This window comes from Gallinula chloropus (assembly GCF_964237585.1).
Source record: "Gallinula chloropus genome assembly, chromosome: 1".
In the NCBI taxonomy this organism is placed as follows: Eukaryota; Metazoa; Chordata; class Aves; order Gruiformes; family Rallidae; genus Gallinula; species Gallinula chloropus.
Window position 1 is genome coordinate 53,958,079 of NC_140085.1, and position 12,810 is coordinate 53,970,888.

Here is a 12,810-nt window from a genome sequence, read left to right on the forward strand (position 1 = left end):
GGCCTGGCATAGCCACTCAGGACCACGGTCTGCACGACAGCAGGAGACCCATTTAGAGAAATTGTGGTCGTGACACTGAATTTTGGGTGACAAAATAAGAGTGAGCAGGCAATCAGCAAGGATCAGCAGATGTTCAAAGGGGAAAAAAAAAAACCCTATAATTTGCTAAATTCTGCTCTAAGTGTACCTATGACCTGATACTTGAAGTTCAAATTCACATCACTAAAATTACTTAAGATTTGGCCTTGTTCTATTTTGTCATGTGGTGGAAATATGAAAACAACAGATAGTACTGAGTAACTGGCTCACAAGACTAGCTTTTAGCTTTGGGTCTTGTTGAGCAGGATGCAAAGGCAAAGAAATTTAGGGATGGCAAGCGCTGAGACGTGAGGAAACGTGAACTGCATCATTTTGGGGGGACGAATACTCCAAGCACAGGAAGGAAACACCATTGCTGCTGGCAGAACAATCGCATGGAAAACAAGAGGGATAGTACTCGGACTGTGAGTGCAGGAGACAAAGGAAAGAAAACACCACAAGAATTAATATAGAAAGGATGTTTTTGTAGGTACTGACTTAGAAATCGATCTAAAAAGCCACAGCGCTTCCCTCAACTTCAGCTACTGGCTTATCAGCAGAGGGGAAGGGGCAGCATGGGAGGATGCCTGCTACCTCGGAGATGGGCTAAATCGCCCCGCAAATCCACGAGGAAACACTGCAGGAAAACATGAAGCGAGTAAACACCCCTTCCCACACTGACTTCCCCGAAAGCGCTCGGGGACACCCCCCGCCGGACGACCAGCAGCAGACAGGACCTCGGGGCAGCCTCCCTGGGCCTCCGGAGCCTCTGCCAGGGAGACCCGCTTGATGCACTTCCTCCCACCGCAGAAGGCTGCACAGGGCCGCTGAGGAGGAAGCCGCAGCGCCCCTCTCGACTCGGCTAGGCTGGGCCCGGTGCTCCCCAACAGGGAGGGCAGCCCGGAGAGAGGCTGCAGGCAGAGCCCCCCGCCGCCGCCCAGGGCATTCCCCGCGGCGCAGGCCCCAGGCTCCGCCCTCGGCTCTCCCCTCCGCCGCACCGCGCAGCCACCGACTCGGCCTGCGCCTGGGTCGCCACTAGGTGTCGCCGGCGCCCGGGCCTCCCCCGCGGCCCCTCCTGCGCTCGGGCTGCCGGCGGGGCTGTCTCAGTGCGAGGCTCCGCGCTGCGAGCGGGCGGAGGCGTCTGCCTGCAGCGGAGACGCGCAGCCTGGCTCGGCTCGACCCTTCTCCACGCAGCCCCGCGGCTCGGCCCGGCTGACGCGCGGCCAACCAGGCCGCTCTTGGCACCGCCAGCGGCCGGCTTACGAGCACGGCCTGCGGCCGCTCTCCGGCAGCGGCGGCGGGGAGCCGCGGCAAGGCGAAGGCTGCGGCGGCGACGGGGAAGCAGCCATGTTGGAGCGGGGAATAAAGTGACTTTCGTCGGGGAGGGAGCGCGCCCGGCGGCCCGGCGGAGGCGGCGGCTCACGGGGCGGCGAAGGGAGGGGGGGGGCTTGGCTCCCGGCGGCCGGATACCGCTCCTGGGCGGAGGAGAAGGGGAAGGAGAGGGGGGAGAGGAACCGCCCCCAGACCCACGGAGCTCCGGCGCTGCTGGTGAGTTGTGGCTGCTCATTGTCTCTCGGACCCGGGGTGCGGGTCCGGTTCTCGGGGTTGGGGCCCGTCCGGTGGGGGTCGCAGGGGCTCTTCGGCCCGTGTGTGCGTGGGACGTCGCGGGAGTGGGGGGGGGAGAGGTGGAAACGCGGCCCTGGAGAAAGGGGGAAGGTGATGGGGCGGGGGCGCCGAGGGAGGCGGCCGAGGGACTGTTCGGGGAGACTTCGGGGGCCGGGGCCGGCAGGGCTGCTCTGCGCTCCTGGACAGGCCCGGGCCGGGGAGGGCTGTGGGGGATTTCCGCCACCCGTTGGCGGCTGGGAGCGGCTCCGCGGGGCCCGGGGCAGCTCTGGGGGGCGAAGCCCCTTGTCTGCGGGGAGACCCGAGGGGAGCCGGGCCGGAGGGGTGAGCCGGGGCTTGCGGGCGGTGAGCACCGCCGGATTTTTTTGGTGATCCTGCGTTCGTAATCGTCCTTTCCCTGCCGCCTCCTCCCCTCCAAGCGAGGCTGCTTTCTCCTGACAGCGCTTTTCCTCGCAGCCTCCGCACGTATGACACATTCGCTTGTATTGCAGGTCTGCCCCCCCGCTCCCCCCCACCCCGTCCCCGCACACCCAAAATACATGTAGGGTTCTGTGCGTGGCACAAGACTTTTTGTGCCCGTAGCTTGCAGTTCGTGGATGACAGGATACGTGAACATTTGCTGACCCTGAACTTCTGTGAACTCCTCTTCTCCCTCCCCTTCCTCTCTGATATGTAATGGCTTGGGTCCAACGAGAGCAAAATGGTTCTCCTCTTGCAAGGTAGAGACGAATTAGGTAGCATGAGGGGTATTTTATATTTTATGGAAATTACTACGCCTACCAGTTCCAATACCGTGTCGAAAGGAGTGGATTAGCTGCCGTGTAAGAAGAATGCTGACCTTGATCCCCTTTGTCTCCTGCAACAATTTCAGTAGCTGGCTGGAGTTGTTTAAAACTCGGTGCAGTCTTTGGCACTTGGCTAATGGTGGTTAACAGTGAGGGAAGCAGGGCTGAGGTATACCGTAATTGAAACTAAATACATCTGTTCCTCTGTTTCCTTTTTTTCATGTTAGTTCATACTTTTTTTCCCTTTTTGTAATTTAACAGCAGATGAGTAACAACGTTTTGTAGCTATTGTGGCAGTAGATATGAGGAGAGGAAGCCTGGTTTGACATTCTTCCATTCCCTCCCCTCCCTCCTTTTTTAATTGTATTAATTGAACTGGAAACTAGATGACCAAAGGTTAAATGCTTGTAAGATGTGAGGGAGAAGAAAACACTTAGATCTAGTACAAAAATTCAGGTTTGTTTTCTTATTAGAATTGGGTAAAAGTGACGTAGGTGATCTGCTGTTTCATGTACTTAAGATGTTAAATAATTTGCCGTATTGCTCTGTTGTAGGAATTAAGTATCATCATAGACAGCTCTTGTTATTTGTGATGTGAGCGCTTCAGTAAGTGGTGTGAGAGGCTCGTTTTGAATAATTAATACAAAAGTAACAGATATGAAAACAGGAAATCATGTGTTTGAAATGCATAGTGAAAAAATAATTTAAAATTATTATTTATACTTGAAAGAACAAACTGAATTTATTTCTTCAACACAGAGAAACTATTATAATGTTAACTTGGCATGAGAAGGGCCACTTAAATTTGAAAGATGCAAGCCTCTCTTTTTTAATGGCATTATTTAAATACTGCTTTGGCAATACTGAGTCTGGCTTTTAGCAAGGATAGTGAAGTTCATACCTTGTGTTTGCATGTTGTGTGATATAGCCCTGTGTTTCCCCGAAATGAAGCTCTACAGAGATTAGTAAGTGGGGTCTGCCTGCCTCGATAGCCAAGAGTTTGCGAATTTGAGCCTGTGTTGTCTGATGCAAATTATACTTTGAAAGTGGCGAGTCATTTACTGTAAACTTGGCTAAGGATGTAGTGCATTAATTGATCATTTTAATATGTAAACTACCGCTAACGTGTAGGGAAAGACTTAATTCATAATTCTAAATATAATTAGATAGAGAATAACTGAAAACCAGAACAGGGCTGTGTTTTTTCCCCTGAATGGCTCTGGCTTCAATTTCTGCCTGACACTGCAGTGTGAAAATGCGATACAGCTTATTGCATGGATGTTAAGATGTTCTCTATGTTACGGTGTAGAGCTCTTAAAACCAGGCAGATTTTTGAACAGCTTATTAACATACAATAATCTCCTAATTTCTACCCGCTGCTAGAAAAAAAAAAAAATTAAAAATGTTTCTTTAGTCCTAATAAGTTTTGGTTCAGTACAGTATATTTGAGTAGATCAACCGAAGAAGTGCAGTCAGGAAAGGCTTCGTTGGAGACTGATTCAAGGAAGAGTCAGCGTTACGACCTTTCCAGGAATTTGGTATTTACTCTGTTTTCACATTTAATGGAAGCTGTTGATATTTCATGTGCTGATCAACTTTTATTTGTTGGCCAAGAAAGCTAATCAGCTGTTTTTTTAAGAAGACACTGTACTAGTTGCGTCCTTACCGAATGTGTGATCTGGGGCGATGTGACAAGGACGGGTCCTGTCTAAAAATCAAGCTCAGTAATAATACAGTTTTCTAGCGTAAACATGCTTACATTTTTTAAGTTACAGGTGTATCTTGCATTCTTAGCTGGATGCTTTTCAACTCTTGCTCTTTTTTTTTAAATTTTATTTTTATAGCAAGCTCTGGATCTGTATCTACTGAGGCAGCTGGGCAGCGCTGTCATCAGTGGCACTCAGAATGAGATATAAGACACTACTCTGCATCTTAAGCTTGTAAAATATTTTCTTAAATGCCAAATGTTTACTCGACAGTTATGCTTCATATCTATAAAGAACAAACTAAACCAGTGTATTGCTAAAGATCATTGTCTTTTTTGCAATGCATGCAACTGTAGCAATGACTTTCTCCTTCTGAAGGTAAGAACTGGAAGGGTTTGGGGTTTTTTGTGTGCCTGTTCACATAACAATGTAGGAACTATCTTACTTGGATGTTAGATGTAAAAATATTTTGTATTTAAATATTTTGATCACTAGGCAGTAATTTTCATTTACTTTTTTAGAACTTTCAAGAATTTTAAGACTAAGGGGGCCTTTTAATAAATTTACTAAATGTTTTCTGCCCTGCTGTGTATATCTTTTGGGGCCTAGTGACGTGGGTTTTTTTTCCCCCTGATGCAGGGAAGAACTGATACTGTTTCCTCCAGCAATACTGATTCCTAGAAATGCCCACTAATGGGGTGGGATGTTCCTGTGTATTTCGTGAAGAGTTATAATATACTTTTGATAACTTTTTTTCTGAAGAGTGAAAGTTACTGCTTATTTTGAGAAAGGCCTGCATATAATTCTGTATGGAATATGAATCCATAGATGTGTGCTCCTAACTGAGCTGAATTAGCAATTCTTCCAGAGTTGATGGTTCCAGACTCCATTTCGCAGCGACGTCAACTCTGGGGTTCACAAGAACTGGCTAATTAGAACATCTACAGACAGGTTTAAACCTTGAGCGTTTAACCACTGATGTTAATAGTCACAAAGAATAAACAAAACTGGAACTTGAGCTTGCTTGCTAACTTGGAGCACAAGAAAATAATAAAAAAAGAAAGAGTTACTCAGTTCTGTGATCTGGTTACATGGAAAACTGTAACCTTAATGGATGCATAGATCAGGTAATTTTCATCTGACCAGCTTTTGAGACATCAGTCCTTGGATAGTAAGGCAGTTGCCATGTCTTGGTGATCATTATACCCTATGTCTGACCGTAGTATAAAATACTTCTGGAATCAGTGTGTCTTTGGTAATAGCAGCTCTGGTGTATTTGGGTTTTTGTGGTCTAGTGCCTGTTTTTAAAGGATTAGAAATTTCTTTCAATAGGAAACATCAGGTTATCATGAGCTTCTGTGTATAAGCACAAACGTTATAAAGAGAGGAGAAAGAAATGTGTGTATAGCTCCGTCAAAAAAAACACAGCAGCAGAAGAAATAACTGTCAAATCAAATACACATTTTTCATGTGGGGCAGAATTAAACATAATTTTAAGAAAAGGGAAAATACTGCCTTTATTACAATTTTAAATAACCACTCAAAAGCTACTGTGAATTTCAGGGCTGTGTTCTGCTTGCTTACTACTGTAATACCTTGAAAATACAGCAAGCTGAAGAACAGTTTTATCCTAGGTTTTGGTTATGACCTTTTTTTTTTAATCTTCTCTCTGGAACAAGTAGTTGTGCATATATTATGATGAACAAGGCTGCATTATTATACCAGAACAAAGAAATGACATGTCTTTCATTTATACTCCCAGCTACAGTTCTTGCCTCTCTGTATTTTAGATTGGACTTGCTACGAATCTTGCATAAGTAAATGCTACTCTGTGCCCTCTAATCATATTTCATTTAATTACAATCTGTACCTCGTAATTGTGCTCCTTTCTCTGACTGCTGCTGGTTTCAAGGCTTGGCGGAGTTGCACGACGGTGTCTGATTTTTCAACATCTGCGCTGTGTCAGCTTCGCTGAGAGGATCCTCTTGTGCTTTCAGTTTGTGTTAAAGTTGGCAAGGCCCTGACTGTCTCTTCTGCGCTGGGCGCATTGGGGCATTCTGCAGGCGTGTAGCTGCACTGACACGCTTATGTCGTCGTGAACTGCCGTAACCTGCGCGCTCGTCCGTCAGAAACTTCTCTTTCCAAGTATTCCTGACTTCCTGCCCTTTCTGAGACGGAAATACCTTGATTTGTTTGCATTTTGCTCAGGTATGTGCAGGGCGTCTTTATACAGCAATCATTAAAGGTAATGAGGTTTACAGTAATGGGTGCTGTTTGGTGTTCGCTAAAATGAAGATCTCTGGGTCATGCAGATTACAGAAAATAATAAAAAAATATTATTTATCGGCAAACCCTGTAATTGTGACACAGCTGTTGGGGTTAAAAAAATTACAGTGGCCTACAGGATTAAAGAAGGCAGTTTCAGAAAAGGTAAAGACGTTGAATTAAGTGATTGGGAAGGGAAGCTGAAGACTTATGGGGAAATCCCATGCAGTCAAAGACTGTGACAATAAGACAAGGTGTTTTTTAGGAGGAAAACTATCAAAGCCATTAACCTGCTAAAAATGCTAAAGAAAATGTTGGGGTTTGGTGATCTTTAGACGTGGTTGATGTTCATTAAGTACTGCTACACTGAGAAGTAAACCCACGTGATAGTCACTTCTGAAGAGAACCTTAGGGGTACTTCTAAACAGCAGCCACTGAAGTTGTAGGACAAAAATTGTACAAGTTGATAAAACACTTTTTGGAGTATTAATTCTGATCATGTTTTTCAGTATGTGTCAGGACAGAAATTCTGTCATTTTAGCACAAATTACAGATTCTTTCTGTGGTTTTAAAAGTTAGCAATATACACAGTAACAGGCATTGACAGAGCAGGAGCTTTCAGTAAAGGAAATAATTATTCAGTGTATATTTATAGAAGACTCATATTGTGAAGTTAATTTCTGGTTCTCTTGATAAGATTACAAACTTTGTGTGGTACAATGTTGTTGATGTTGCAGACAGGCTTCTCTGAAACCTTTTACTTGGTTGTTACGTGACATTTTGATAAAGGCAGGGAAATGATAGATCGAGTGTCTACGTATGAAACAGTTTAAAACCTGGCGGATAATGTGAATCAAGTGGCTGACTATAAATAGTCGCCGTTACGTAACTGCCTGTGATGAGGGTTCCTCCTTGTCAAAGTACGCTGATGAAGGAGCACTGGGAAACCTGTTGGGCACTGCCACAAGCGAAGTGAAAGCCAGTGGAAATCGCTGATCCTTTCTGTAGCTCACAGAAAACTGGGAAAACAATGGATACTGCGGAACCGGATCATTAGCACAGGGTGGCTGCTTGGGAAAATGGGCAGCTTCCTGATTGTTCACTCAGTGCAGTGTTTTATATGGGGCTTTCAAAGATTGAATACAATATATTAACTTATTTTAAAAGGTAATGATATTTTGTAATTGAAAATATAAACCCCAAGCAGCTATTAATATTAGCTTTTAGTTTGGGAATTTGTTTTGTAAGGCTTTGGAGCAGTTTCTCATGTATAATCCAGAACAGATATTAAATGCTGATCCACATTCAGTATGTGCATCTTAGGGAAAGCTTGAAACTAATAATGTAATTAATAATTCATTAATAGTATACAAGAGGAAAAGAATCGTAGAGTCATAAAATGGTTAGGGCTGGAAAGGACCTTAAAGATCATCAAGTTCCAACCCCCCTGCCATGGGCAGGACAGTTATGAAATAATATATTTCATCTTCTTATATTTTCACTAGTTTTCTGTATATCTTGAAGCAACCTTGAATTTCTAAATGTAGAATTGATACGCCTCTTGTGTAGGCTAAATACGTGATCACATATGTTTAACAGGGAAAATTAAAAGCCTTTTTCCTTTTTACTCCATCCTTAGTTTACTGCAAGAACAGCTTCATCTCTTCTTTCTTTGCCAAGATCTGGTTGTCATAAGCAGCAGTAGAGTATTTACATATGCAGAAGGCTTGTTTCCTTCTTAAGTACTATTCAGTCTTAAAGCTCCGTCATAAATATCTTACTAAATCGTTTAAGTGTCTGCTTGTAAAATGCAAAACTGTTTTATAATTCTCTTTATTTATGTTTGCTCTGAAAATTAAGTGTAAAAACTTCAGTCTTCCTTTGTGACTGTGGGAGACTGAGCTAGGGCTGGTGCTGCCTCTGAATAACTTTGTCATTCCAGACAGTTTAAACTGATATAATTTTGGCACTGTTGCTTAGAGCCTAAAGCTGTGGTGGTTTTCCCCTTTGGCTGTGGCTCTCATCCCCTCACTTCTGCCTGTGTACTTGCAGGAGTCTTGTGGCCTTATAACTATGTCGCAGAACTGGTGAAGGTTACAAGTGGCATTTGGGCTCAATTTTACTTCTCTTTTTACACGTAAGTAACAGTCACTTTCTGCAGAATCAATGGAAAAACAACAGTTTGTAATTATTTTTTTAAATATCCTGAGCAGATGGGAGGGGAAACTTCCTGTTGTACGAAGAGGAAAGGAGGTCCTCAACTGCTAAATATATCAAGCATACATGCAGTAGAAAAGTCTTTTGAAAATTATGTGTAAGGGAGCAGCTCAGAAACTTAGGTTTGGTGCTGAATAAGAAGGGACAGCGGGGAAATAATTACTTCTTATAAAATACAGCGTGATTTTTTTTTTAAATATGGGTACATCTTTGAGGTGCTGAGTTACAAAAGCAAATAGGATTTTTTTGTGTGTGACGTTGTCAGAGGAAAGCTAAGGAAGCTGAGGTGTTGTGTTTTGGTTTTTTTTCTAGAAAATAGTATTTTTAAGAAGCCCTACAGAAGCTGAAACTGAGGTATGGTAGTAGGTCAAAAGAAATTCTGGAGCAGGCAACAATGGAAAAAAATTAGTAAGTATAGCAGGCATATTTTAAAGGGGATCAGTAGGGAAGTTGTGTAGGGTGCTTGTTTTTTCTGAAGAAGAGATCACTTCAGGAGAGACAAGATGAGATCTTTGGCTTTGCTGAAGCTACAGCTGGATTTAAATCACTGACTTTTACACTGAATGTTCTTAAGCATAATGTCCTGTACAGTACTCAGATAAAGCAATTCCAAAAGTTTAAGATTCTCCATAGTATTTAATTAACTTTGCCACTATGATTCAGTAGGTTATGGCAAAGCAGCAAAATATTTTAAAGCTTATGCTATTTACCTTCAGGATTAAACAAGATAAACAGCTTACAGTGTTCCCATTTGCACAAGTCACAGTATTTTTAAACCTGCTGCTTGCAACACTGTGTTGTTGATCAGGGAATGCAGTTAACCTAAATGATTTATTGTGGCTGGTTTCTGATTCTTCCCAATATAATTCTCAAAAGCAAAATTTTTGGTCCATAAGCAAACCTGAAATCTGTAAAAAATGTATTTAGGTAGAAGGCCTTTTGGTTTTAAGCATACTTTCTTTTTTCTGGACAGTCCAGAAGAAACATGATGGTGTATAGTAATTAGTTTGCTCTGTAGGTATATGCTTTTTTCCTTGAATTATGAAATTTTAGTATTTTTAGGAACAGTATCAAATGGATGATGAGTTCTGAAGGTCTGGATTTGATGTGCTTTGTTAGTGTTTTTTGTTACTGCACTTAAAATACGTTTGATTTTAGTTTGTATATAAAATGTTCAGTGCTGATGACAGTGTGTTCTGAACCTGCTTCCTTCAAAATGGGGTGCTTGCTACTTAGAATCATAGAATCATAGAATGGTCTGGGTTGGAAGGGACCCCAAGGATCATAGAGCTCCAACCCCCCTGCCACAGGCAGGGACACCAACCTCCAGGCCTGGATCTACACAAGGTTGCCCAGGGCCCCATCCAACCTGGCCTTGAACACCTCCAGGGACGGGGAATCCACCACCTCTCTGGGCAGCCTGTTCCAGCCCCTCACCACTCTCTCTGTAAAAAGAGTGTGTGTGTGTGTGTGTGTGTGGTGCTACATAATAGGAGTTTTGTTTTCCTGGTATTTGTGAATATTTCTGGTAGTGGAAGAGGTAGACATTAGTGGAAGGATTTAAGTTGCAAGTTGTTTGTCATTGTTAGAAGTTATTTTGGGGATGAATGGATATGTGATGATTTGCACCTGTATCTGCATCTTAACAAAGTACCTATATCCTTCTTAATCATCTGTTTCTAGGAGTGGGTAGATAAAACCTGGAAGTTTATTTTTTTTTTCAGCAAATAATTTATTCACCTCTAAAATAGAAATTGTGCCAGATTGATTTGGGTTTTGGGTGTGGGGTTTTTGTTTGTGTTTTTAACACTCAATTCTATAATCGGTAGAGAGAAGCAGGTTCAGAGGGTAATCCAAAGATCTTAATATAGAGCTGCCTCTCTTTCCACATTTACCTTGGAGGGAGCTGATCACAATTGTCATTTTGGTATTGCAACATTACATTTGGAGCTGAATTAAGTGCTTGCTTCAGAATAATTTTTGCTGCATCAGTAAACTGAATAGATTTCCACTACTATCTGGAAAGTACCAGAGGGAAGAGAGCAGGCAGGAATTACATGGCTGATGGTAAAGAAGGAAGAGAGGGTGGATTGGGGATGGAACCAAGCATTTTCTTACTGGCAGTGGGAAACTATTAACTGGCCCCAGAACTAGTATGAAACTCAGGTGCCTGAAGATGAATAGTATGAGTACTACCCCCTCTCCTCCCGCAATGTATGCAGTTGGGTCTTTAATATGTAAGCAAGCAAACATGCAGATTTTCCTCTGTTCTTCATTTCTGCTTGCAGATGTTGAGCGTGAGTCATGTGAGAAGTAGTGATAGTATATTTTAATACTGGAATAGATTGCCGAATGGTCTGCTCTCATTTCATGTCTCATGGCAATTTAAGAAACTAGGCTTGCAAGGACAAATGAAAGATACCTGGAGGTTTTGGTATTGTGAAAGCCTGGTTCTTGGAATATATATGCTCCATGATAAAATAATCCTAGTGAAGATGTGAGTTTATACTGCTTGCATTGATACTACTTGCTGGCTTTTTACTGACATTGCGCTGCATAAAGGTATTTGTAAATTTATATCTTTACATGATTGGATTGGCATATCAGCTGTTGGTAATTGAAACTGCATCTTAATTGAGAGTTGGTTTTTGGTTTTGCTTGGAATATTGGATGTAAAATCTCACTTTTACTTATATAGTGAGAAATATTTCCATGGGTTGGACAATGTTATCTGCCAAGTTTTATGCTAGTTTAGATAATCTGTTGAAGATGTTATTTTAGGACAAAACTGCAACAGGTTTTGTGTAGTGACATTAGCCAGTTTTGATGGAAAGTAGTGCACTGCTAGCTAAAGAAGTATGTAGGGAGAGATGATGTCAATTTTTGATTGCTTGAATTGAGGCTAATCTTCAGGGTGTGAGTGCTGAGGGTGTTTTGAAAGTCAGCCTTAACACTGTTAGCTGCAGAGACCTCTTAACAGGAATAATACCCTGACAGTGGCTAAAAAGCTAGTGATAAAAGATTCTAGCAAACATTTCAAAGGAGCAACTGGAGAAGTGGAGATGGTGTATCTATAAAATGCTGGTAAACCAGCATGATACGCTGTAGGACAGCTTCCCCTCTTATGTGTCGAAGTGGTGTGTTGCTCTCAGTCTTTTTAAACCAATGTAAATTAATCTGTCTTGGAGTATTTAATCTACACTAATGCTTTACGTCTCAGTCGAGGTGATTGTGGTGGTGCCTCTTCCACTCATATAGCAGACAGAACTAACACATATGTAAACCTCACTGATTCCAGACAGGGCTGAAACACAGTCTGGTTGACTGTCTTCTACAGGGAATATTCTTCCTTAACTACCTTGGGTATACAGAGCTTCCAGTAGTAGACTATTAAAAAAAAAAAGTTTAAAAAAAAGTTTTTTTTAAGGAGGAAAAAATCTCAAACCTCTGATAAAGTACAGGAAGCAAAATTGTTGACAGAGAAAATTCCTGTTCTGTATAGTCATTTTTATGAGAAGAGCCGCACCCCAAAGGTAATATATTTAACTGTTAGTGGATCCCAGTGACATCATGCATGTTTTTTCCCCTTGTATTCAGAGGTTTAAAAGGGATAAAGAAAATTATGTGGGTTAATAGCCTTTCAAAGTTATTGTGGTAGGTGCCACCTTATTTGTGCTGTGTTCTAATTAAAAATATTTGCTTCTCTGTGATCATAAGAGGCTTCAGAAAAATAACGTTGCGTTTTGCACAGAAGCATGAGGCACTTGTGATGGTCCTTTCATCTGGCAAAGCTCCTTCCACGGTGTGCACAAGCCTGGCTTTTTCTGCTGGGCGGTCTTGCTGTTCCAGCTTGGATTGAGTTATCGCGGCTCTTTTTAATAGGCTCTAGGAAGCTTTTTGATTAAGCAGTCTGAAATACAGAGAAGTTGCACTTTGTTTTAAATCACAGAGGTGAAGTTTTCTTTTAATAAAGGCCCACCTTCCTCTTCAGCTGTGTGTAGCGTGTCTTTTTGAATCAAACCTTGGGTAGCAGAGGCGATGAATTCAGGTGTCAGAAGTGAGGGCAGGAGGACGGAGCTGGGACCCAAGGAGAGCTGTATAGGCAGGGCATGCTGTTCTGGCACGCCTCGTCCAGA

The 12,810-nt window shown here is 42.8% G+C and overlaps 1 protein-coding gene across 1 annotated transcript in view; it reads left to right on the plus strand.

Annotated features, from left to right (window-relative positions):
* Window positions 1-1,533: 1,533 nt before the first annotated feature.
* Window positions 1,534-12,810, plus strand: part of CDK17 (cyclin dependent kinase 17) — a 96,383-nt gene continuing 85,106 nt past the window's right edge. Inside the window, exon 1 of the mRNA XM_084276477.1 lies at window positions 1,534-1,626. The gene's annotated coding sequence lies outside the window, so the exon portion shown is untranslated. The remainder of the gene's footprint in view (window positions 1,627-12,810) is intronic.